Genomic DNA, 26,410 nt, shown 5'->3' with positions numbered 1-26,410 from the left:
AGCTTAACTGGACAATATTTCTTAGCAGGACAGAAGGACACAATCCACACATTGGTATTATACAAGACTGCAGCCTGGATCCATCTGCAGCTTTTTATCTAAATTACCTTTAGTATGAATGGATGTAATTTCCTCTCTTCATCTGATACCAGCTTTAGATAACTTGCAGTCCTGTGTATTTAGTGTGCAGTTCCAATCAATTTAACAGCAATCTTCCCACAAGAGGTGCATTTACTGTATATTATGCACATTATTTAACTGTAAAAGCCTCCCTTGTGTAGACTTCCAAAAGATTTGAGATCATTTAAGGGACTGTGCCACCTTGTTGAATATGTCACCATCCCCAGTGGACCCTGAGCTGTCACTCAGTGATAGTCTATAGCACATAAAGTGAGGCCCGGAGCGAGTGGAGAGAACGGGAGCTAGCAGAGGGCTGGTGTCTTGCCGAGAAAGTTCCCCCGGCGGATAAGGACCCCCCTGTACTGTGCAGGCGCAGCGGTTGCGCAGTACGAACGACTAAGGAGACGCCGAAAATAGCCGAAGCTGAAAACCTTCAATCAGCTGTACATGGCGCCTGCGCCCTGGGTCCAGGTTCAAGCCCCACCATCCAAATGGATCTAGAGGGAGAATAAAAAAGTGCCGAGCGAAGCTGTACAGCTGATTTACAACTATTCGGCTTCGGCTATTTCCGCCGGCTCCTACTGCGCAAGCGCTGCGCAGTAGAGGGGGGTCCTTATCCGCTGAGGGGAACTTTCTCGGCAGAACACCGGCATGACATGACAGGAGTGAGAAGGGAGACATCAAGGGGTTAAGGAAAATAGTGTAGAAGTGGAGGAGTAGTGGATTGGAGGAAAAGGAATGTGAGGAGGGGTTTAGTTTATTTATTAGGTAGGGAGGTGCCCCAGGCAGCATTGCAGGGGGAACGTTAGACAGGAGCAGTTTAGCAGTTTGGAGCAGTGGCACCTGTAGTCCTCCTGCCATGGCCGATGTGGATCTGCTCTTGGCCCAACTCCGGGCGGCCACTGCTACCAGGGTCCCTGAGTGGCTGCACAGCCAGATGGCCCCCACTGCTGAGGGATCAGGCATTTGGCTCGGCGGTAGGGGGGCAGGATCTCCCACGTGCTCGGAGGTCTCGACCTCTGGAGCATTTCTCCCTGGGGGCCCCCCTACGAGCTTCGTGCCATGACAGGAGCCCCGATCAAGACCCGTCAGGCCCACCGGCGAAGTGTCAGACGGCTTCTGCTGTGGTGGGGCCTGGACAGAATCCTCAGCATCGGCGGAGCTCGGTGGGCGGGACTACGGTACGCGCAGGTGCCTCCCCCCCCACCCTCTCAGCGGCATCATCGGGACCGGTGTTCTGACATATAGTGTCCTCCTATCAGATAGTGTCCGCTCCGTACTGCGCAGGCGCAGCGCCTGCGCAGTACGGAGCAGCAGGAGATGCCGAAAATGTCCGAAGTTGATCAGCTGACCATCAGCTGTACACGGCGCTTGGGCACCTGTTAGCGATGGCTGTGTAAGAGGGCCCCTCGCGGGCTCGCTTTGCTCTCCACGCTTCGGGCACGGCCTCGCTGCGCTTGGCAACTATTTATTCTAACTCTATGTCCACTTGGATAGTAGGGAATGATCCTGGACATAGGGTAAGAATAAATGCGCAGGCGCCGTGTACAGCTGATGATCAGCTGTTGAACTTCGGAGGCTTTCGGCGTCTCGTTTGTCCTCCGTACTGCGCCTGCGCAGTACAGGGCGGACACTTCTGGATAGGGGACTGTATTCGACAAGACACCGGATAGACTTGCCCTCCTCTGATGTGCCAGTAAGGGGGGAGTCTCGGCATGGGAGGAGTCCAGTTATGGCCGCCTGGCCTTTACAAGTCCCGGCCAGCGGCTTTGGCTTACCAGCGGATTCCCCTGCCAGGAGGGTCGGGCAGCAGAGCAGCGCCAGCAGAGGCCATGCAGCGGAGGCACAATGCCAAGGTTGGAAAGGACGGAGGAAAGCCAAGTCAGTGGGTCGAGCCGGTGCCGGGAGGCATGGCCAGCAGCGGCAAGCATCTGCAGCATCCAGGTCCTCCTCGCCTGGGATGCGTGACACAGAGCAGCAGCAGTCGCCGGGTGAGCGGTCCGAGGGGGACCTGTTTGGCTCTGAGGTGGAGGACACGCAGGACCATCCAGCACCAGTGGATTCTGCAGCAGCAGCTTCCCATTCTAATTTGGCATTTAATACTGCATTGTGTGGGTTGTTGGGAGTGGCAGCTGCGGGGGGTACGGGGGCTACGAGAGTGGCGCCGCAGTCTACAATTGCCTCAGCGGGGGACCCCCGGGCGGCGGGCTCTACACCCACCCCTGCAGGGTCCGACGTGCAGCTACAGGCATTGCTGGGGGGATTGCGGGATTTGGTGCAGCAATTTGCAGGAGGGAAAGGAGTGCAGGCTCCGCAGGTGTCGGCGTGGGTACCGCCGGGTGGTGGGTCAGCCACGGACGGCACGGGGGCGGGGTCTGGTTGGCTGTACCCCTCCCCCGTCTTGGTTACCAAGGCGCTCAATACGTAGGGCTGTCGGGGTCGCCCCCGGCACCTGGGTCAGCGGGAGCAGTGGCAGGGGAGAAGGCAGGACCGTCACGGGAGAATGTGGGTAAGACGGATTTGGTTTGCATTGTGGACGCAGCTAAATGCGAGGTGTACATTGTCATGGTTATGCAATAGAGTTTTGTTTGTCAGCTTACCTGTCTCCATGTGTTCATCTCTAAAGACCAGCTGACTCTCACCTGACTGCTTTTATTAACTCTCCTCTAGCATGGCACCACCCCAGCTCCTATCAGAGAACTCTATATTAACCTCTGCACTGCAGGCCTGCCCTGCTAATCAACCTTTGTGTGTTTTGGCTTCCTGTTCCTGCCTGCCGTGTGCTCTACGTTTGTTTCTGTTACCGACCTTGGCGTGTTCTCTACTATTCCTGTCTGCTCGTGACCCTGACCTTTGGCATGTCCCCGACCATCCCTGTTTGCCTGTGACCCTGAATCTTGGCGTGAACTCTGTTGTCCTTGTCTGCTTGTGGCCCTGACCTTGGCTTATTCCTTTACTATCCCTATCCTCCTGTTGCCTACTGTGGGTGTAAGCTGGGGGACCCTGGAGGTCGTGACCTGGAGCCAGTTGCAGCCCAGTCCATCCTCACCACTAGAGGCTCTGGTGAACACCTGCTGGCTCTCAGACTCCGCGCCCCAGGGAATCTTACGCTCTAACCCCGGTGGGATCCGTGTTGGTGTTCCAGTGGCCCTGCCTTCCTTGCCACCCGGACTGCCATCCGCAGCAGTCAGCCATAGGGTCCACTGCCTTGCGGTGCACTCCTGATCCCAACGGTGTGCATCTGTCACCTAGCCTCAAGGTGACCTGACATAGGTCTGCTTTGAGGGGCCGCTGGCGGCACATCTGAAGCCGGAAGTCAGGGAGAAGATTGGCAAAGGTGAGTACATGAAGATTTTTTCTTTATTGCCCCTGGAAAAGTTTAATCTGGATAGGGTCAAGAAAGAGGATTAGGAAAAGCGGCGGTACAGGTTTATACCACGCACGTTCTCTAACTGGCTGCAAGCGTTCGCCATTATGGTGAGCGTAATAGGGGAAAAGAACCCCGAACACTGTTTCTGCTACATGGATGCCGTGGGTGAGGCCTACAGAGTCTACGGTGGATCTGCGTGGCTAAGGTATGATGAACAGTTCCAGCACCGCAGGGCCTTCTGTCCGTCCTTGCGCTGGGATCTCAAGGACATTAGCCTCTGGATGAGGCTCATGCCTTCGGGGAGGGCCCTGAACCTGTTTTTTCGGGGGGGGGGGGGGAGGGGGGCAGTGGTTCAGCTTCCCCTGGACTACCGGCTGCCAAAAGATGGAGTGTCTGCTGGCAGTACAATGAGGGATCCGGTAAATTCGGGGGGGGGGGGGGGCAAGCCGTTTTAAACAAGGTTGCGGCGGCTCTGTTTTAAAAAAGGGAAGGGCCATGCTGGGGAATTTGGTAACAAAAGGGACGACACCAATGAGGGGGAAAGGATGCAACCTTTATTAAATAGGTACCCGGATTGGGCGGCCACGTGGCTGTCGGGGGAGGGATTCTCTGAGGGCTTTCGTATCCCGTGCTCCTTGTCTACTGTCCCGCCGGTGGCGAAGAATTTGTGTTCGGCCTTGCTTCATCCGGGGGTGGTCACCGAAAAATTGGGAAAGGAATTGATGAAGGGTCGCATGGCCGTGCCTTTTTGGGAGCAGTCTCTTCCAGAATTGGTGATTTCCCCTCTGGGGGTGGTGCCCAAAAATGAGCCTAATAAGTTTTGGCTTATACACCATTTGTCGTTTCCGAAGGGCGACTCGGTTAATGATGAGATAGATCCTGAGGCGTGCGCGGTGTCATACACATCCTTTGATGCGGCAGTGGGTTGGGTTCGCCGCTGTGGAAAAGGGGCTCTGATGGCAAAATCTGACATCAAATCGGCGTTCTGTTTGCTCCCGGTCCATCTGGACAGCTTTTGGCTGTCGGGGTGCTGCTGGCAAGGGGAATTTTACATCGATCGTTGCCCGCCTATGGGCTGCTCCATTTCCTGTGCACTGTTCAAAACATTCAGCTCCTTTGTTGAGTGGGTTGTTTAGGACATTTCAGGGCTTAATTCTATCATTCATTATTTGGACGACTTCCTCTGCGTTGCTCCTCCTTTGTCTAATGTGTGTGCAGTACTGTTATCCACGTTGCAACACATGGCGGGTAGATTTGGCATTCCATTGGCGGAGGACAAGACGGAGGGCCCGACCACTGCTCTCAGCTTCCAGGACATAGTCATCAACTCGGAAATCATGGAGTGTCGCTTACCGGGGGAGAAGCTGGGAACGCTTAAAATGGAGATTTGTGGGATCTTGGGGCTCCGCAAGATGGGTAAGTTGAATTTTGCCTGCCGGATCATTCCCATGGGCAGGGTGTTCTGCTGACGGCTGTCGGCAGCCACCGCAGGGGTCCGGTCCCCCACCTATTTTGTTTGCGTCACTAGGGAACATCGGGAGGACTTGAGGGTGTGGCACACATTTTTGAACAACTATAATGGAAGATCGGTGTGGATGTCTGGCCCAGTGAGTACTTTTGATTTGGAGCTGTTTACGGACGCAGCCGGGTCTCGGGGTACGGCGCGCTCTCTACCAGGGTCACTGGAGCGCTGAGCCTTGGCCAAGTTCTTGGGTGGAGGCAGGCCTACAAAAAATTTGGTGCTACTGGAGCTTTTTCCAGTGCTGCTGACTATGGAAATATGGTGTGAGTCATTCAGGAAACTGAAAGTGAGATTGAATTGTGACAATCTGGGAGTGGTACAAGTCATTAACCACATCTCAGCGTCGCCACAGCATGTCATGGGGCTGCTACGCCACCTGGTGCTGCGTTGCCTATAGTTGAATATTTTTCTGTATGCGGTACATCTCCTGGGGGTAGACAATACTTTGACTGATGCCTTGTCTCGCTTTCAGTGGGACAAGTTTTGAGAGCTGGCTCCGGCGGCAGAACGACAGGGGGTTCTGTGTCCCCAATGGCTGTGGGCGATTTCATTGGAGTCATCGCTGGATGGATAAGGAGGTCGGTGAGTGCGGCCTACGATAAGGTATGGCAGGAATGGTGGGAATTGGTTAGGCAGCCCGGGGTGGATCCAGATGGCGTGGAGCTAAGGTTGCTAGTCATCTATTTTGTTTCCAGAAACCTGGAACAGGGGGTGTCGGTGTCAGTCATGGATCCAAAACTAGCGGGTCTGGTGTTCAAATTACAGGGCGGTGTCAATTTTACCAAGAATTTTTGGGTCCGACAGGTTATGAAAGGTTATCGTAGGACAAGTAAGCACAGGGATGCTAGGAGGCCTGTGTCCTTTGACAACCTGCAGACACTTTTTGTTCAGTTGGGCTTGTGTGCGTCAGCTTATGAGGTTTCCTTGTTTAAAGTAGCATTTTCGCTGGCCTTTTTTGGAGCCTTCAGGATTAGTGAACTAGTCAGCCCATCTAAGAGGGTTCCGGGGGGGCTTATGGGCTCAGGATGTAGTTTGCAGGGGGTTAGCATTGAGTTGCTGCTACACCGGTCCAAGACAGACCAGGGTGGCAAGGGCATCAGAATATGGCTGTTTTCTCTACCAGGCTCTCTTGTGCCCAGTGGGGGCAGTAAGTTCCTGGGAGTTCGCCCAGTTTCGGATGGGCCATTTTCATTGCACAGGGACGGGTCCCTAATGTCTAAGTTAGAGTTTGTGTCAGTTTTTAGAAAATGCTTTAAAGCTGCGGGTTTTGATTGCACACAATATGCTTTGCACTCCTTCCGCATAGGGGCGGCAACAGAGGCCGCGTAATGTGGGTTGGACGAGGCGGCTGTTAAGCGGATTGGTAGATTGGGGGGATGTTTTTGCAAGCATGCATATATCACGGTTTATCAAGTAGGGTAAGTATATGTGGTTTGTCTTGTGGTTATCCCGTGGTGTTTTTGTTCCTTTCTTTCAGGTGGAGACCAGCTTCGCCTCATCTAGATCATGGGCCACTCCTATGTGTTTTGGGGGGCCAGGCGAGCAGACGTTAGGCCTATTGGCAGGCAGCTGGGGATTTCCAGAGGGGAGGCATGTATCCGTTGGTTGGGACGGCCGGGTATGATGTGGAGTAGGGTTGTACCGGAAGTGCATCAATTTGCACGTCTGGACAGGCCGCCAGACATTTTGGTGCTCCATGTCGGTGGGAATGATCTGGGGGTTCGGTCCATTTGGGAGCTCATCGGGGACGTCAAGTTTGACTTCTTATTTCTGAGGACAGCCTTCCCAGATATGTTGGTCGTGTGGTCCGACATTGTGGCCAGGACAGCCTGGCGATTGGTGCGGTCAGTGGACAGAATCAACAAAGCCTGTATTAAAGTGAATAAAACGGTGGGCCGCTTTGTGATTTGTAACGGGGGTTTGGTGATCCGTCATAGGGAATTGGAGAGGGATACCGGGCTTTATCTCAGGAGGGACGGGGTTAACCTGTTTGCGGTGGGTATTGATCTATGGTCCCTGTGATTGCAGGATAGGATTCAGCGTGCTTTGAGAGTGTGGAGGGGCTCTCAAGGGTAAGGGGTCACCCTTGTTAGCTGTGGCGGTGGTGGTCTTTGATGGTGGCAAGATAACCTATGAGATGGAAGTGTGGGGGACTCATCGGTGGTATGGGCCCTCTGGTGTATTCCAGTTAACATGGTTTAGCTGGAAGATGGTAATGGTTGCACTGCGGGTAATGAGTTGTCTCTGAGCTGGTGTGACACGGTTGGAGGCCTAGTACGGAAAAAGGCCCGCAGTGTAGAAGTGGAACAGAGCTAAGATGGGAAGTGCCATCAAAAACCACCGTGTGGAGCAACTGATAGTTGGGGTTTTGTTATGTGTTAAAGAATGTTATAAAAATATATATTTGTGAATAAAAAGCCTGCTATGGCCAGTTATACTCCATTTCAAGTGTGGTCTCATTAATCGTAGGTAAAGTTAAGTGGGTTAGGGCTAGAGTATACAATGGTTTGGCACTCATAGGAAGGTGGGACGTCTTATCTACCCTGGTCAAGTCAGGCTCGGAGCGAGTGGAGAAAAAAGGAGCTAGCAGAGGCCTGGCATGACAGGAATGAGAAGGGAGACATCAAGGGGTTAAGGAAAATAGTGTAGAAGTGGGGGGAGTAGTGGATTGGAGGAAAAGGATTAGAGGAGGGGTTTAGTTTATTTATTGGGTGGGGGGGTGGTGCCCTGTGTAGCATTGCAGGAGGAAGGTTAGACAGGAGCAGTTTCCCACCCACCCTCCCTGTTTTTTGTGTTTTCAGTTATTTCAGGTGCAGTGCGAGCAGTGCCATGGCAGCAGAGAATTGGTGGTGGTGGTCTTTGATGGTGGCAAGATGGAAGAGTGGAGGGACTCATCGGTGGTATGGGTCCTCTGGTGTATTCCAGTTAACATGGTTTCGCTGGAAGATGGTAATGGTTGCACTGCGGGTAATGGGTTGTCTTTGAGCTGGTGTGACACGGCTGGAGGCCTAATACGGAAAAAGGCCCGCAGTGTACAAGTGGAACAGAACTAAGTTGGGAAGTGCCGTCAAAGACCACTGGGTGGAGCAACTGATAGTTGGGGTTTTGTAATGAGTTAAAGAATGTTATATATTTAATATTTGTGAAAAAAAGGCTGCTATGGCCAGTTATACTCCATTTCAAGTGTGGTCTCGTTAATAGTAGGTAAAGTTAGGTGGGTTAGGGCTGGAGTATACAATGGCAGTCATAGGAAGGCGTGACATCTTATCTATCATGGTCATGTCAAACACAAGGCCCGCGGGCAGAATCCGGTCCACCAGGCCATGTCATGTGGCCCTCACACCCAGGGCTTTTTTTCATCCCTCACCCTCCGCTCCCCACTGCTATGTTTAGAAGGGCAGCTTTGCTCTTGGTGGATTGCGGCTCTCAAAGATCCCTGCATGCACTTACAGCAGGGCACGTCGGGTACAGATGCCGACCGATGATCTCCCTGCAAGGCAAGGCGGAGCCGCCTACACTGCTAGACTAATACACTGCTAGTATACTGGTAATAGAGCCGGGCCAGGTGGTTGAGGTGTAATGAAACTTTGTTGGGCGTGGAGATAATGAAGGCTGTTGAGGAAGATTTGTGCAAAGGCGGGGGAAGTGGGAGAGTGGTGCAGAGGTCAGAGTCAAGGAGGAGGAGTGGAAGTGAGATGTGGACAGCCTGTGCTCTACACTGTACATAGCACACACCTAAGGCTCTAGTCACGCTTTGGCATTCTGAATCGCAGGTGGAATCGCTATGATTTTGCCTGCAATTCGAAATAGCGGGAAATCGTGGTACGTTCGTGCGATCCACGTCACTTCCAATGGCACCCCGTTCGTGGCGCGATTTAGCCGTGATTCGTCGGGTGACAATCGCGGTAAAATCGCGCAAACAGAATCACAGGACGCCTGTCGCCCAAAAGAAGTTCCATTGGAAGGGGTGCCATTGCAAGTGACCAGGATTGCACGGGATTCCCACGATTAGCTGCTATTTCGAATTGCATTCAGAACACCAAGGTCGATTCAGAAAACGAAGATGTGAACGGAGCCTAAACCTTACACTTTGTAGCACACTCCTCAACCCTGCACTCTGTACACAGCGCACGCCTGAACTCTGCACTCTGTACACAGCGCACCCCTGAACCCTGCACTCTGTACACAGCGCACCCCTGAACCCTGCACTCTATACACAGCGCACCCCTGAACCCTGCACTCTGTACACAGCACATGCCTGAACTCTGCACTCTGTATACAGCGCAACCCTGAGTTCTACACTCTGTAGACAGCGCACCCCTGAACTCTGCACTCTGTACACAGCACACCCCTGAACTCTTCACTCTGAAATTGTGATTGTTCCCATTGCTCTGTTGTCCAGTTCTGAGCTGTGAGCATAGGTAGGCATGGGCACCCTGACCGGTCTGTGGCTACACAGCCATTTTTTAAGCTTTCAACATCTCAACTTCAGGAACAACATGTTTACTTGCTGCCTAATATATCCCACAGATTTTCAGATGCCATTGTAATGAGCTAATCAATGGTATTCACTTAACCTGTCAGTGATAATAAAGTTATGGCTGATCGGTGTATAGTGCAATACTAATTTAAAGACTAAAGCCTGGTACACACTACTATTTTTTTTTTTTTTCATTCTCAGACATCCCAACCTGCAGAAACTCATTCAGGGAGGTGGCAAACTCCTCCCCCCACCACCCGTGGCAAAATATTATTTAAATCACTTTTTCAATAATCAATTTTCGCAGTGCTTCTGGGGAAGGGGGTGGAGTGGGTGGTATATGGACGGTGTCAGTAGTTTTTTTTTATTTTTAATACTTGATTTTTTTTACAATTTAATTTGTTTTTAATTTTTTTTTCACAATGCTTTTTGGGGGGAGGGGATTGGGGCAGTGGACAGTGTTGGTAGGGCAGCGATCATTCCCGGGAGATCAGGAGGCACTTGTGGGTGTGCGGGAGCCGCCGCAGAAATGCTGGAGACTTGAGATGTCTGCATTCTACCCAGCGGGCAGAAAAAAAAAAAACCTGACAGCTCAGGAGGAGCCACTGTACTAACTATATGATGTTAATACAGTGATCTCCCCAGCTGTGCTATTGTGTTCTGACAGGGGGACGCACCCCACCCCCTGCCAGTGCTCTCAGCTGGCTTCTGTCGAACTGACTATAGTACACACGGGCAGTACACACGGCCAGTTTCTATTGAACCAGATGATGCCCCCTGACATTCGGCCCATGTGTACTAGGCTTTACTCCCCCTTTCTTACCACGTTACATCAAATCCATATTTAGGGTGTAACATGTGTAGCCTCAGTCAAAGACACTCCATGGACTACAGCTGCATGAACCAGGCTGGAACTTCATTGTCATAGATGCTGCAGCAGATCACACATAGCCAGTGCTCCAGCTGTTCTCCCTATCCTGGGCTGCCAGTGAGGAGAGGACAGAGAGACACTGAGCACTGGCCACCAGGATTATATGCAGTCACAAAAAGAAGTAGGAAACTGAGCTGCTGTGGATTGAGGGAAAGATAGGGCTGCTTGGAGCAACTATAACTTGTGGGAGAGGTAGTCTCCAGATAGACAAAGCATGTATTAAAGATGGGCTCTGGGATTGCAGATCCCAGCATTACCAGTGCTCTGTAGAGAGGAAATGGACGTAGGGTTGCCACTAGGGATGGTCCTGATGTTTGAGTCGAACGTAAGTGTGAATATATCCTAAACATTCACTGTACCTAAAGGTGAGCCTTATTGTGGGCTTACCTGTAAGTACAAGTTAAAAAAATGCATTTACTACCACTTTAAGGAGCTGGATAGCCAAAGGCACAAGTTTAGCATGGTATCTGTCTTTGGTTAGCTGTAAAAAAGAATCTTTACCTAAAATTGCACAAAATAATCATATAGTGTTATCACATTGAATCATTTGCTTAAAATCTGCATATTTAGGTCACATATGTCCACCTTTTTTGAGGATCTCTAGAAATGAACCTTTACTCTTTAGACTTGTCTGAAATTGAATAAGATTTCCAGGGCAGTTATAGAAAATCCATGCAGTGACCATGTCACCCGGTCTCTTGGTGACTGACTAATCCATTTCCGCAGATCATTCAGGGGGAACATCTGTTGCAGCTTGTGCTGATCAGTGCAGGTATTCTTTCCACACGTCTCTGAAAGCTCGCCCATCTTAGAGGCTTGCAACCGATGACAACACTGAATCACTTCTGCCATCATGAACTGACCTCAATGATCAGTAAAGCAAGGTCATCTACAGTAGGATTTGGAAAACATGACTTTCTATATGTTCCTAAATTCATTCTATTCATTCAAAATTTTTCTAAAAAAAATATTGTGTTGTGGTAACTGTATATAGGTTAATACCTGTAATGATTAGTATTCAGTATACGGGTTCCTTTTTTATTTTACATGTCTTTATTTATATTTCTTATACATATTTACATGCTGATCAAGCTGTCCAGTAAGCGTGTAAATTACAGGAGTTGGGACGAACCATATTATTGCAAGAGATGCTTACAATGGTCAGCTAGGGAGGCCCGGAGTGAAAATGAGGAAGGAATGATAAAGGAGGGCCGGGCATGACAGTGTGGAGAAGGAGACACAAGAGGGGTTAATTAGAAATAGGGAATGGGAGTGTCTAGGAAGGGTGGTGGAAGATAGGAACTTGTAAAAGGGGGAGTGGCATTACTTAAGGGGAGAGGTGGAGCCAGGAAGGGGCAGTGGAGAGAAAGAAGACACAGGAGGAGGCAGTTTTATTCACTGCTCCTCCAGCATCAGCATGGAGGACAGGACACCATCCTGGCGAGGCTGAGGGCTGCGACGGCGACGAGAGGAGTGGACTGGCTGAAGAGGCAAGTCGGGGCACTGATATTGGATGAGGAGGGATCGTGGACAGTGGAAGAGACCCATCACGTGCGGAGGTCGCGGCCTCCGGCGTGTTTTTCACCAGGGCCGCCATCGCGGCCTGCTCGGCAGACAGGGAGCCCTCGGGGGGACCGATCAGCGCCCCCAGCGAAGCGGACACAGCGACAGGATAACTCAGGGCCCGGGCGGTCTGCACGCCGCAGGCCTACTCCGGGGGGCGGGGCCACGGGCCGTTATGGCGCCGCTTCACCGCCAGAGTTTCACAGGCCTCAGAGTGAGGGTTTAACACATGGGGGTGGCAGAACAGGCAGGGGGGCTAAGGGGGGGAGTAGTGAGGACACAGTGGCCACCGGAGGGGGATTAGAGCGGTCAGCAAGGCTGTGGGTGGGCGGGGCTTAGCCAACAGACTGGCACATGGACAGAAGGATGGCGGTGGTGGTCACAAGCAGGCCGATCGGTGCAGCCAGGGCGACTCCTAGTGGCGGTTCAGGAAGAAGTATAGCGGCAGGAGAGAGTCGGCCCTTATATGATCGGATCTTCACGGCTTCCGGGGCCTCTTCACCCGGGGGGCTGACAACGCCAACTGTCAGGGAGCAGGACGATCGCTCGGAAGGTGAGGTGTCCGACAGCGAAGAACAACAAGTGCCAGCAGGAGAGACCAATCGGAGGCGGTGGGGGCGTGCTCCCAGACAGCCCGGTGAGTCCAGCAATGATTTATCTGTGATTAAGGCATTACATGACTTATTAGGGGTCGTAACAGCGGGTACAGTGGGGATAAAGGGGGGGGGGGGGGCGCCTGATCAGCGATTGGCGGCTCCAAGGCCGGCCAGTTCTGGATCAGGGGCGCAATTGAAGGATTTATCGAAAGGATTGCAGAATTTGGTGGGTAGATTTGAACTGGTACAGGAACAGCTGCCGCAGGTGGCCCTTGGAAGGGAACGGTAACCGGGGGGGAAAGAGGTGCTATGGCGACTAGGGTAAGGGTGCAGAGGGTGCCGGACCCCTCGGGGGCGGCAGCAGAAGGAGCGGGTCAAGGAAAAAAGGGGGGCTACAGAGGGGGCGGCAACAACGGCCAGAGTGGAGGTGGTGAGTATTGCGGATGCGGCGAAGGGCGAGGTATATGGGTGCTTTGAGGGTCCACTGGGAACACACTTAAAGCAGGAGGTTCGGGATAATATTGTCAAGGGTGAATATGTGGAGATATTTTTCCCTATTGCCGCTGGAAAAATTTAACCTGTGATAGGGTAAAACCGGATAATTCCAAGAAGGGGGGATGAAGAAAAAGGAGGTACAGGCTGATTCCGCGGACATTTACAAATTGTAAATTTGGGGGGTCCTGTAAGTTTAAGCACGAGTGCTTCAAAAAAAAAAAAAAAAAAAGGGAGGCGTCACAGCGAGCCTGCACATGAAAGGGACGACGCCGGAAAGGTGAAAAGGAAGCAGCCTTTTCTAAGTAGGTATCCGGACTAGGTAGCGATGAGGCTATTGGTCACGGGGTTTGGGGAAGGTTTTCATATACCATGTTCATGGGCAGTGGTTCCACCACTGACAAGAAATTAGAAGGTTAGTGGGGGGGAAAAAATTGGCAAAGGAAGTGGCTTTGGGTCGGATGGGGGGCCGTTTGTGGATAATACCTATACAGGATTTAGTTGTTTCACCTTGGGGGGTGGGGCCTAAGAAGGAACCGAACAAGTTCCGACTTATTCATCATTGGTCATTTCCTAAGGGAGTTTGGTGAATGATTTATCGATCCGGAAGCATGCACTGGGTCTTACACGTCATTCAACGTGGCAGTATGATGGGTGAGGAAGTATAGCAAAAGAGCCATTGATGGCAAGTCGGACATAGAATCCGCCTTCCGCTTGCTTCCGGGGCATCCGGATAGTTTCCGGCCGTTGGGTTGTTATTGGCAAGAACAGTTTTATGTAGACAAATGCTTACCTATGGGTTGCTTCATTTATGGTGCCATGTTTGAAGCATTTAGCTCATTTCGGGAGTGGGTGGTTAGGGATGTGTCGGGCCTAGATTCGGTCATACATTACTGCCTCCGACGTGTGTGCGATTCTGCTATCCACGTTGCAGCACTTCGCGGGCAGGTTTTTTGGAGTGCCTTTAGCAGAGGATAAACAGAAGCCCCGACGACGGAACTCAGTTTGTTGGGGGGATAGTGGTAGATGTGGAAACAGTGGAATGTCGCCTGCCCAGAGGTAAGTTGGAGAACTTATACAAAGTAATTTGAGGGATCCACAGACTGTGGTAAGTCCAGTTGAGGGCTTTGCAGTGGTTACTAGGTAAGTTGACTTTCGCTTGTAGGATAATCCCAATGGGGAGGGTGTTCTGTCGACGGCTGTCGGCAGCAACGGTAGGGGTCAAGGCACCTACATATTTGGTCGGGCTTAATAGGGAACACCGGGAGGACTTGAAGGTATGGTATGAGTTTCTGGAGTCGTACAACGGCAGATCGTTGTGGATGTCGGGCCCGGTGACATGGATTTAACTACAGACGCGGTAGGGGCTAAGGGTTATGGGGCGTTTTTTTTCAAGGGCAGTGGAGTGCGGGTCCTTGGCCGCAAGTATGGGTGGAGGCAGGGTTCGCGTAACCTGGTGTTACTGGAACTCTTTCCAGTAGTACCGGCGTTGGAACTTTGGGGGTGAGGCTTGTAGGAATATGAAATCGGGACTGAATTGTGCCAACAGGGGAGTGGTCCAGGTGATCAACCGCATGTCGGCGTCATCACCACCTGTACTAAGGCTATTGCGTAGGTTGGTGTTGAGGTGCTTGGGACTGCACATTTTCTTGTATGCTGGTCACATACCTGGAGTGTATAATACACTGGCTGATGCACGGTCTCGCTTTCAGTGGGACAGATTCAGAGAGTTGACCCCGGGCGCAGAGCAGGAGGGAGTCCCTTACACAGATTGGATGTGGGAGCTGGCATTGGAGTCGCCGCGGGATGGATTCGGCAGTCAGTGAGTGTAGCCACGCGGGCGCATTATACTAAGGTATGGAAGGAGTGGTTGTTAATGGTACAGGAGGCCAGGATTGGTAAGGACAGGGCGGAGGTAAGGTTGTGGGTTTTGTATTTTGTGTCTAGGAACATGGAACGTGGGGGATTGGTCTCTGCCATTGAGCGGAAGATGGCAGGCCTGTCATGATTTTACAACTGATGGGGGAGGAGGACGCAACAAAAGAGTTTGGGTGAAACAGGCGAAAAAAAAAAAAAAGGGGGGGGGGGGGTTTCCGGAGGGGTCACATGAAATTGGTTATGAGACGGCCTGTCACGTTTGCCAGTCTGAGGGCCATATGTGGGATGTTGTGTTCAGTATGTATCTCAAGCTATGAGGTCTTACTGTTTTACTGCGGTATCTTCGCTGGCATTTTATGACTAAGGCATAAAGATGGGTCCTATTTATCAAAAATTCCAATTTATGTCGGTGTTCAGCAAATGCCTTTTTCAGGGCAGGCTTGGAGGGGGAACAATACGCTTCACACTCCTTCCGCATAGGGGCGGCTACTGAAGCTGCCAGGTGTGGGTAGGATGAGGCGGCGGTGTGGAGGAACGGGAGGTGGGAATCAAGGAGATTCCGCATTTAAAAAAAAAAAAAAAAAATAAATAAATAAATAAATAAATAAATAAATAAATAAAATACAATTTTAAAGAAAGAGAACAGGGGGAGGTAAACCGGATTTACGGGGTGTTTTAAATGAGGTTGTCAGTATGTGGGGATATGCTGGAGTATTGCTACCTTGGATGTTTTGTTGTCTCATTTCAGATGGAGGTTCCACACGCCTCATTTTCAGATGGAGGTTCCACACGCCTCATTTGGATCCTCGGTCATTTCTATGTGTGCTGGGATTGGGCATTTCGCGGAAAGAAGCTCATTTGCGGTGGTTGGGTACGCCTGGTATGAGGTGGGAGAGAGTAGTTCGGGAAGTGGTATGATATGAAAGTTGGACAGACCTCCCGATGTTTTGGTAATCCATGCAGGGGTTAGTGGTTTGGGGGGTACGTCCGGTCAGGGAGCTGATCACAGACATCAAGGCTGATTTTCTGCAGTTAAAGGCTGATTTTCCGGGTACTCTGCGGCTATGGTCGGACATATTTGCCCGGACAGTTTGGAGACGGGCTAGATTAGTGACTAGCATTCAGAAAACACGCATATGCATAAACAAAATGGTGGGGAGGTTGTGGTTAATAATGGAGGTTTAGTCATTGGGCATCTAGAATTAGAGACCAATGTTGGGCTCTATTGGATAAAGGATGGAGTTCATCTTTCAGATGGGGGATTGACCTCTAGTCTGGGCTTGCAGGAAGGGATTCAAAGGGCCCTGTGGGTGTGGAGGTGCCTTCAAGAGTAAGTTGGTCACTCTTTCAGGCTGTGGCGGAGTTGCTTGTTGGTCTCTGACGGTGGCAGTAAGAAGTTGGTAATCCAAAAGGGGTGGGGGGCTCATCGGCAAGATCAGCCCCTCCGGTGTATTCCATCATGGTGGATGGAATAAGGAGATGGTGGCACTGCGGGAAAGGGGGTGTCTCCGAGCGGCTACAGCGGGAGGCCTAACGGTTTTCAAAATGGTACCCGCAGTGCGTGGTGGTATATATATTTTTGGTATACATATTTGGTAAACAAGGTGAGTCGCCGTCAGAGACCAACGGACTGGGGTAAAATGTTATGGTATGGGTTTTATGTTGATTTGATAGTGGAGTTATCTGGTTGGTTTGTCTAATAAAAGCTGTTATGGCCATTTATACTCCAAAACAAGGTGTGGACTCAATTATTATAAATGGATATTAAAGTGGGTTGGAGTTTAGGTGCATAACAGTTAATTCATGGGGGTCATTTTGACTACACTGGTCAAGGGAGGCCCGGAGTGAAAATGAGGAAGGAATGATAAAGGAGGGCCGGGCATGACAGTGTGGAGAAGGAGACACAAGAGGGGTTAATTAGAAATAGGGAATGGGAGTGTCTAGGAAGGGTGGTGGAAGATAGGAACTTGTAAAAGGGGGAGTGGCATTACTTAAGGGGAGAGGTGGAGCCAGGAAGGGGCAGTGGAGAGAAAGAAGACACAGGAGGAGGCAGTTTTCCCACCCTCCCTCCCTATATATAGATATATATAAAATCAGAAGTGTATACAATTTATGTTGGGTGTTTGTTGTGATTTTTCTTTTTGTATTCCAGGTGGAAGACGGTCGTCATAACAGCAAATAAGGGGTGTTTACAGAGGGTGGCGGAGTTGCTTGTTGGTCTCTGACGGTGGCAGTAAGAAGTTGGTAATCCAAAAGGGGTGGGGGGCTCATCGGCAAGATCAGCCCCTCCGGTGTATTCCATCATGGTGGATGGAATAAGGAGATGGTGGCACTGCGAGAAAGGGGGTGTCTCCGAGCGGCTACAGCGGGAGGCCTAACGGTTTTCAAAATGGTACCCGCAGTGCGTGGTGGTATATATATTTTTGGTATACATATTTGGTAAACAAGGTGAGTCGCCGTCAGAGACCAACGGACTGGGGTAAAATGTTATGGTATGGGTTTTATGTTGATTTGATAGTGGAGTTATCTGGTTGGTTTGTCTAATAAAAGCTGTTATGGCCATTTATACTCCAAAACAAGGTGTGGACTCAATTATTATAAATGGATATTAAAGTGGGTTGGAGTTTAGGTGCATAACAGTTAATTCATGGGGGTCATTTTGACTACACTGGTCATGTATTTATTTGGTTTTAAATGGAGGGAGCTGAAACTCTGAGTTGCCAAGAGACAGCTAAGAAACCTTAAGGTTTTAGAGAAGATCTGTAAAGAAGAGTGGACCAAAATCCCTCCTGAGATGTGTGCAAACGTGGTAACCAACTACAAGAAACATCTTACCTCTGTGCTTGCCAACAAGGGTTTCTCCGCCAAGTACTAAGTCATGTTTTGCTTGGGGATCAAATACTTATTTTACTCACTGAAATGCAACTTAATTTATAGCATTTGTTTTATATGTTTTTTATGGATTTTTGGTTGATAGTCTGTCTCTATCATTTAAAATACACCTATGATAAAAAAATTATAGATCCTTCATTTCTTTGTAAGTGGGTAAACTTACAAAATCTGCAGGGGATCAAATAATTTTTTTACCCACTGTATCTCCGTTCTCCAATCCACTAGACAAACACGAGAAGTTGACCCGTACAGTGTGGGCACAACACCACTGCATGGGAAAACATATTTTTTTTGTCTGGAATTGGGCTTTAAACCAAATAATTACAAGCTGACCATTGTAAGCATCTCTTGCAATAATATATGGTTTGTCCCGACTCCTGTAATTGTCACTCTTGCTGGAAAGCTTGATCTGCATGTAAATATGTATAAGAAATATAAATAAAGGCATGTAAAATAAAAAAGAAACCCGTATACTGAATACTATCATTACAGGTATTAACCTATATACAGTTACCACAATTGTTTTTCCCTATAGTGGACATTTAAATGATAGACTGTTGTTGTTCTCAGATATATCATGTAAGTCACGTGATCTTTTATCTATTCGATCTTTCAATCAGATCATGTTATTGATCAGATGTCAGAAATTAATGTGCAAGTCACAAAGCCAATTTTTCTGTTCGATTGGATCGCTTTCAGTGACAAAAAGTAAAGCTGAAGCTGCATACTGTTGCTATGTAAAATAATCAATTGGTTAGATGGACCAGAATTGATTATTTCCCAAAACAACAATAAGTGATGCCAAAACATATCTTGCATTAAAGCCCAACGCCATGAAAATAAAATATTGAATTGTTCCTTGTATCTAGGGGATTTCAGAACAGGCTGTATCACTTACCTTATACACCAGCTCCAGCGCTCTCTTCTTCCATCCTAAACTCTGGCCTGTCGGTAAAGAGTCATCATGTAAAATACAGGGACAATAACCCTGTATTGCATGTTTTTGGCAGGGGGCATGACTGGAGCCTGATGATGTTGAGATCAGGGCTCTGTGGGGACCAAACCATCACTTCCAAGACTCCTTGTTCTTCGTTATGCTGAAGATAGTTCTTAATGACATTGGCTGTATGTTTGGGGTCATTGTCCTGCTGCAAAATATATTTGGGGCCAATTATACACCTCCCTGATGGTGTGGCATGATGGATAAATATGTCCCCTTATTACTCAGCATTGAGAGCACCATTGATCAACATTGAGGACCGTAGACGCAGTGGTCGTACAAGAAAACCTAATGCAGATGAAAGACACTGCTCACTTCCCTTCAACATCAGAAGATGCCCAGCAGTGCCAACAGCACAGAACCGGTGGAAAACAGTGTGACCCAGGTACACCCATATACTTTTTGGAGAAGTCTGGCCAGAAGTGGTCTTCATAGCAGAAATCCGGCCAAAAAAAACATACTTTCAACGTGGAAACAAGGCTCAGCAACTCAACTATGCATACAAACATAGGAACTGGGGTGCAGAAAATGGCAGCAGGTGCTCTGGACTGATGAGTCAAAATGTGAAATATTTGGCTGTAGTAAGAGGCAGTTTGTTTGCCGAAGGGCTGGAGAACATCATGGATTCTGTCTGGGATTACATGAAGAGACAGAAGGATTTGAGGCAACTAACATCCACAGAAGACCACAGATTTGGTTAGTTCCCAAAGATGTTTGGAACAACCTACCTGCGAGTTCCTTCAAAAAATGTGTGCAAGTATACCTAGAACAATTGATGCTGTTTTGAAGGCAAAGGGTGGTCACCAAATATGGATTTGATTTTGATTTCTCTTCTGTTCATTTACTTTCTATTTTGCTAATTGATAAATATAAACTATTAACACTTTTATTTCTGAAAGCATTCTTAATTTCAAGCATTTTTTCACACCTGCCTAAAAACCTCTGCACTGTAGTGTGTATGTGTGTGTATATACATGGGAGAGAGAGACACACACACACATACAGACTTTTCTTTCTTCTCTAGACTGTAAATTCCTGGTTTATTTGGCTTCTGGTCTTACATCAGCATTCATGGCAGTTACACAGGTGACATTCGCAACAACCCTTATTCCTCATGGGGACACAGTACACTGACCCTCGGTAAGCCCTATTAGCCTAAAAAGCACAATACTGCATTTCCAGATAAGTGGCCACTCAGCAGAGGTCCTCAGCCAATTCCACGGGTGCTGGTTTCTACTTTAAAGCCTACCTATGCATTTATGGTATTTACAGTGATAAAGGGCAACATGGTCACATAGATTTAGCTGAGCTGCTATTCAGAAAAAAACAGTATATCCCACTAAAATAATCCCAAAATATCAGTGCCAATGTCTCTATGTGGCCAAACAGCAGCTAATAGATAAACCTGTCTGTTTGGCAGATCTGAAATCCAGAAAGTAAAAAGAGCTAAGTAGTTTAACCACTTGACTCCCTGGGTCTATTTCCTCCTAAATCTCCTTGCATCCCAGGGCTTTTTTCAGTTATGGTAAAGTCTTGGTTCAGTACAATATACACATATGACTGTTTGTAGTCTACCCACTCTACTACACATCATTTTTTTCTAGGATAGGTAGGACTTTAATTTGGTATCCGAATAGCATACATAGATTTTAAATTCCCTGGCCTTTTGGAAATAAATAGAAAAAAAATTAAGAAATAAGTGCATTTTCCAGTACTTTTTTCATCATTTGTGCAACCCCATAAATTTGTATAAAAATATAATCAACAAAGTCTGCTGATGAAAATTATATCACATTAGCGCAACTCTTATGCCCTGTACACACGGTCGGATTTTCTGACGGAAAATGTGCGATCGGAGCTTGTTGTCGGAAATTCCGACCGTGTGTGGGCTCCATCTGACTTTTTCCATCGGATTTTCCGACACACAAAGTTTGAGAGCAGGCTATAAAAATTTCCAACAACAAATTCCGATTGCGTCAATTCCGACTGCGTGTGGACAATTCCGACGCACAAAGTGCCACGCATGCTCAGAATAAATTCCGAGACGGAACTGCTCGGTCTGGTAAAATTAGCGTTCGCAAAGGATATAGCACTTTCGTCATGGTGCAATGTTTGAAATTGTTTAATGCAGCGCACTCTGTTCTTCTTTATAATGCGAGAAGAATGAAGTTGTTTTGCTGCTCATATTCACACAGAGTTCTCACAAACTTCTTTCTTTATGATTTCATCACTATATTTTGATTTGTCACATCTGACTAAAAAATTTAAAACTTTTTTTTTTTTTGGTTTGTATTTTTTTCAAGCCTGATCTTGTGTTTTTTTAATTTTTTTTTTTTTTTAACTCCAGAATAGTTTTGGGTGTGTTTTGTGTGTCAAGTTACCACAACACCATTATTATCTTGTATTATTTAATCTCAAGGAGGTTGGTTGGTGTTGGTGTCTCTTGTTAATTTGACAAGTACCTGCCTACTCACAAACAAACTGTCCTTTTTGAAGGAAAACACACATAGGCGAGTATAATAAATCAAAACAAAAATGTATTAAGGGCTCATAACCAAAGAAAGAGGGAGGCAACAGCAATTCTGTCAGGCTCCTACTGGGCCTGGCCTTCTCCTGGCTGCCACTTAGCCCCGCCTCCTCCTGGCTGCCACATTTCACAGCCTCCTCCTGTGTGCCACATTCCACAGCCTCCTCCTGGCTGAGGTCTTCCTGTGTATGAAAAAGGGACATAGTTTTAGTTTTTTCTTCATCAATCACACACAATTTTCACCTCCTGACTGTTGCACATTGAATGTTAAGAAATATAAAAGACTACCATTCTGAGCCCAGCATTTTTCATTCTTGTCCCAATTATTTTTGCCCACTGCTGTCTATTGATATGCAAAACACTTTATTAAATCAGCAATTAGTAATCAATAATAACATCTAGGAAACATCATTCATTTATTGACCAGAAATCTGTAGAAGAATGCTATAGCTGGCTCCAGCTGGGCTCCTCCACTTCTTCCTGGCTGGAAGTCCCAGGTTGGACATCGGAAGCCTCAGCTGGGGTGGAAGATAGGGTGGAAGGAAGAGTGGAAGGAAGAGTGGAGAGGGATTCCCTTCAGTCTGGTCTGACAGAAAACTAAGTCTCTCATAGCACCACAGCCTGGGGACATAAATGTCATCTGCTGCAGCTCCTGATCTCTGGGAATCCGTGACCTTCTTGCGCTCCCTAAGATATGTGCTCCTCAGGCCACCAATTTTGACTTTTAAATAGGGGATGGTTGCCGTGGGGACCACCGGCTTCCCCAACTCCAGCAGTTTCTCCAGCGCTGCCTGCCTCTTTTGTTTATTATTGTATTGGGGGTGTTTGACCTGCCACAGGCAGGGCACCTCCCTGTATTTGTCTATGAACAGGGGGAGGAAATTGTGGTCATTGAAGCCATCCATTTTATCTGCAAGACACAACACAAGACAAACCCTAATTTCAAGCTAAAGTCTCCTAATCTTGTCACAATATAGGCCTCAATCTAGAAGCAGTATAGGCCCAAGTTTAAATCTTACCTTCATTATCACAATCGGCGCCTCCGATACTCCTTCCTCTGCTCACAGATCGTACGTACTACGCGTGCGTGTTACGCTTTATATACACTGCGCATGCGTGAAACTCCGCCCGCCCCTGATGTTCTTTCTAGTCTATTCCCCGCCCCTTCTTGTTCGCGCAGTGGGGAAGAGCACATGGCGGAGACACAGCAGGTGCGTGTTAATTACAGCAACGAGGAGGAGGAAAGCCCGGAGCCAGAAACGTCCCGGTCCCTGAGGAGACAATTTAAGGCCTCAAATATGTCCTTTGGGGAGATGTTGGAGATGGGCGACATCCTGAAGAGGGCCGACTATGATGGGAAGTAAGGACCTTACCCCAACCCCAATGTCAGAAAGGCCAAGATCATGGCGAAAGTAGTCAAGAGCCTGCAGAAGAATTTTGGGGTACGACGATCGAAATATCAACTCAGGAAGCGGTGGTCGGACCTCAAATTAAGGGAGCATGAGCAGTACAGAAGGATCAGGAGAGTGCTGCAAAAAAGTAAGTAGTTGTCCTGTGTTCCTATTCTTTATTTTTCTAACGTTCGTGCTGCTCCATGTGTTTTTCTTAACTGTTGTACATTTTAAAATGGCAACTTTCATGTTCATGGGCACATTATTCGTTCGTATGAAACATTGTTCGTTCGGCATAGAAAACAAAATGTTTTGGACATATGCATTTGAATACATTTTTGCTAGCCTACTTCTCTTCAAATAATTTTGGTGTCTAGATGGGTTGGTAACTAGAATGAAATGCAAACTAGATTCTGTGTAAGGAGAGGACACTCAGCAGCTGTTTACACATCTGGACGCTAGAGCATCCTTTTTATTAGGGGCCCCACACAGGTGCTCCAGTGGATACTATAGGGGTGACTCCATCTGTGAAGCTTGTACAAAACAGGTAAGTATTCAAGCTTGACAAAGGAAAAAAATATTTCTTCATCTTGCAACTCTGCCAAAACAGACAATTGTACCCCACTTCCAAGCAATGTTTCATATTCCTATTTCTGTCATAAAATATCTGTGTGCTAAGTATACCTATTTTTTTTTTTTTACATAGGGGAGAAAAGACTCGGAGGACACCACTCATCCGAGCAGACCACAGACCCCCCACCTCATGAGGAAGTGGAAATCCCCCAAAGTCAACAGGAGGAGGAGGAGGGAGACGTGGTGGAAATTGTCACCACAACAGGTGAGTGCAACCACAGGCTCAGGTAAGAGATGGATGCCTGCATATTTATAAAACATGGTGTTTTTTTTTTTTCTATATTTTTAGGTGATCGTGATATTAGGGGTGAAGGACATTTCACCCGTAAAAAGTGCCCAGATCCTGATCGGGGAGATCATGTGGTGTAATACGGACTTGGAAAATATCCAGAAAAACATCAATGATGTTAAAAACAAAATGAAGAACATCATTGATGTTTTAGGGAGAGTTTAAAACCCCTCAAAATCCCTAATGTAGTTAGCATTTTTTCACCAAAAAATTGTTGCACCTTTTTTTACATAGTGTCGAAAAGCCAAATTTTGAAGATGCACACAGTGTGTCAACATGTGCTATCTGCCATCACGGAAGATCAATGTATGCGTTTTGTGGGTGCAACCCCTTCCTCAATAATAAAGTAGCTGAGAGGGTGGGGTTGCACTCACAAAACACGTCCCTTGATCCCCCATGATGGCAGCTAGCACATGTTGAAATTCAACAATTTGTGTGCATCTTCAAAATTTGGCTTTTCCAGGGGTGACTTCACCCCATCTGCTGAACGCAATATCAAACACAGTTTATAAATACTCATGTCTGATATTGCCTTCAATTTCTAACAAAGTTGAACTTTGTAAGTTCCAGATTTGTGTATTTCTTGTTGGTTTTAAACATGCCTGTTTTACCTTAAATGGACATTTCTACTTTTATTAATGTGACCCAATAAATTGTTATACAACAAACATGTTGGTTTGTTTTAAAAAACTTTGATAAATGCACATGTGATTGTGCTTGTATTAAAAAGATTGGTAATCAGGAATGTGTGGATTCTTCTTTCAATGCTGCAAAAAAAATTTTGTGGTAAAATTGGTGATTTCTGTGACAATGGGGGTTAGTTCCTAAGGACAAATCCACTTTGCACTGCAAGTGCAGTTTCAGTGCAGTCTCAAGTGCACTTGTAGTGCAAAGTGTCTTTGCCTTTAGTAAATAACACCCAACAGTGCTTTCTAATGTTACCCAATCACGCCATTTTCAAGACTCCCCAAATTTATGTCAGGGTCAGCTAAAAGAAAGACAAGCAGTAAATGTCAGCAAATATTTTAGTAGTTAAAATGTGTTTTTTATTTAAAAATTGTCTGGCATATCGATGGCCCCCACCTGCAAAATATTCCATGTATCTTATACGGACCTCACGGCACTCAGGGGGGGCAAGCCAGGACGGCCAGCTTCAAGCGCCGTCAGGGTTGGTTCATTTACATGAATTCCGGATTCAGGCCCAACTGAGCCAGCATAGTTCACAGAATTTCTCCTTAAAAAGTTGTGGAGAACACCGCAAGCCAGGATGATATGATTGAGTTTATACTCCGCCATGTGTATGGGTGTAAGAAATAGGCGGAACCGGCTGGCCATTATTCCAAACGTGTTCTCCACCACTCTTCTGGCTCTGGCCAGCTGGTAATTAAAAACCCTCTGGTCCGGGGTGAGGGTCCTCATAGGGAAAGGCCGCATAAGATGGTCCCCCAGCGCAAACGCTTCATCCGCAACGAAGACGAATGGGAGTGCTTCTGCATTGTCTTCTGGAGGTGGCAAGTCCAAGCTGCCATTCTGGAGACGCCTGTAGAACTCCGTGTGGGCGATGACTCCACCATCTGACATCCGGCCATTCTTTCCCACGTCCACATACAGGAACTCGTAAGTAGCCTACACCACCGCCAACATCACACTACTATTGAACCGTAATAATATGACCCCGAGTTGGGTGGTGGGACTATGTGGACGTGTTTCCCATCAATTGCCCCTCCGCAGTTAGGAAAGTCCCACCACTGGGCAAAGTGGGAGGCCACAGTCTGCCATTCCTGTGGGTTGGAAGGAAACTGTGGAGTCAAACAAGAAAATAAAATTAATCATTTTGCGCATAAACATGGAAAGCAGATTAGACACAAACATTCTTGACCAACATCAGTATAACATTTATTTTAGGGACTATTTAAAGACAAAGGTATAAGGTCCACCTATCAGATCCCCCCCCCCCCGGGCTATTTTGTGAATTTTACGGGGGGGGGATGTTTTGGACAGGTAACCCTCTCCACTTCATTGAGAGATGAATGCCTAAAAAATGTGGATTACTTTGGTCAGCCCCTCCTTACTTACACTATTGGCAGCCCACTGGACAGGTAAGAAGTGTCATAATACAAAGATATAAATACACACTGTACACATTTGAGCACATTTTTACATTCTGCTATTACCTATCAAGATAATAATAGGATACAAAACCTTTAAACAGTACTATTTGAAAGTATTTAGGCCGGCCCTTGCACTACATGCTTTAGGGAATTAATCCATAAATCTGACCACAAAAGAGGTGGGTATAGTGTGTATGGGTTTGGAAAAGTAAGCAGATAGATGATTGAGAATAGATAGAGGATTGGTATAAGCTGAGTCAGCAGTTAGGGGGAGGGAGGGGTACAAATGATTTTGTGAACCCACAAAAAAAGCCTCTGGCACTCTGCCTGAATTTCAAACACACATCACAATTTTTAACATTTTAGGGGGGTTCTAGGGTAAAGCACTACTATGGAGCTGACAAAATACATTATTAAGTGGCTACACGAGGTGAATATAGGCCCAGGAGAGCATGCTGGGGAGGTAAGTGAAGGCAAATATGTGTGAAGGACAAAAATAAAAATTACATAAAAATCCAGCATGCATGAGGACAAAGGGGACATTCACAGCATATTACAATCATGGTAATTAGGGAATGAGGAAATAAATACAATATATTATCAAACATTATATAC

The 26,410-nt window shown here is 47.7% G+C and overlaps 2 long non-coding RNA genes across 2 annotated transcripts in view; both read left to right on the top strand.

The window, feature by feature from the left end:
* LOC141141609 (uncharacterized) overlaps positions 1-24,031 on the top strand; it is a 36,026-nt gene extending 11,995 nt beyond the window's left edge. Inside the window, exons 2-3 of the long non-coding RNA XR_012244159.1 lie at positions 23,469-23,600; positions 23,685-24,031. This is a non-coding gene — a long non-coding RNA (uncharacterized lncRNA). The remainder of the gene's footprint in view (positions 1-23,468; positions 23,601-23,684) is intronic.
* On the top strand, positions 11,648-17,024 carry LOC141140885 (uncharacterized). Its single transcript, XR_012244011.1, has 2 exons — positions 11,648-11,913; positions 15,701-17,024. It is a non-coding gene; the product is annotated as an uncharacterized lncRNA (long non-coding RNA).
* Positions 24,032-26,410: the final 2,379 nt, after the last annotated feature.

This window comes from Aquarana catesbeiana, linkage group LG04 (assembly GCF_042186555.1).
Source record: "Aquarana catesbeiana isolate 2022-GZ linkage group LG04, ASM4218655v1, whole genome shotgun sequence".
Classification (NCBI taxonomy): Eukaryota; Metazoa; Chordata; class Amphibia; order Anura; family Ranidae; genus Aquarana; species Aquarana catesbeiana.
Note: the sequence above shows the minus strand (reverse complement) of the source record. Positions and strands in the feature narration are given on the sequence as shown.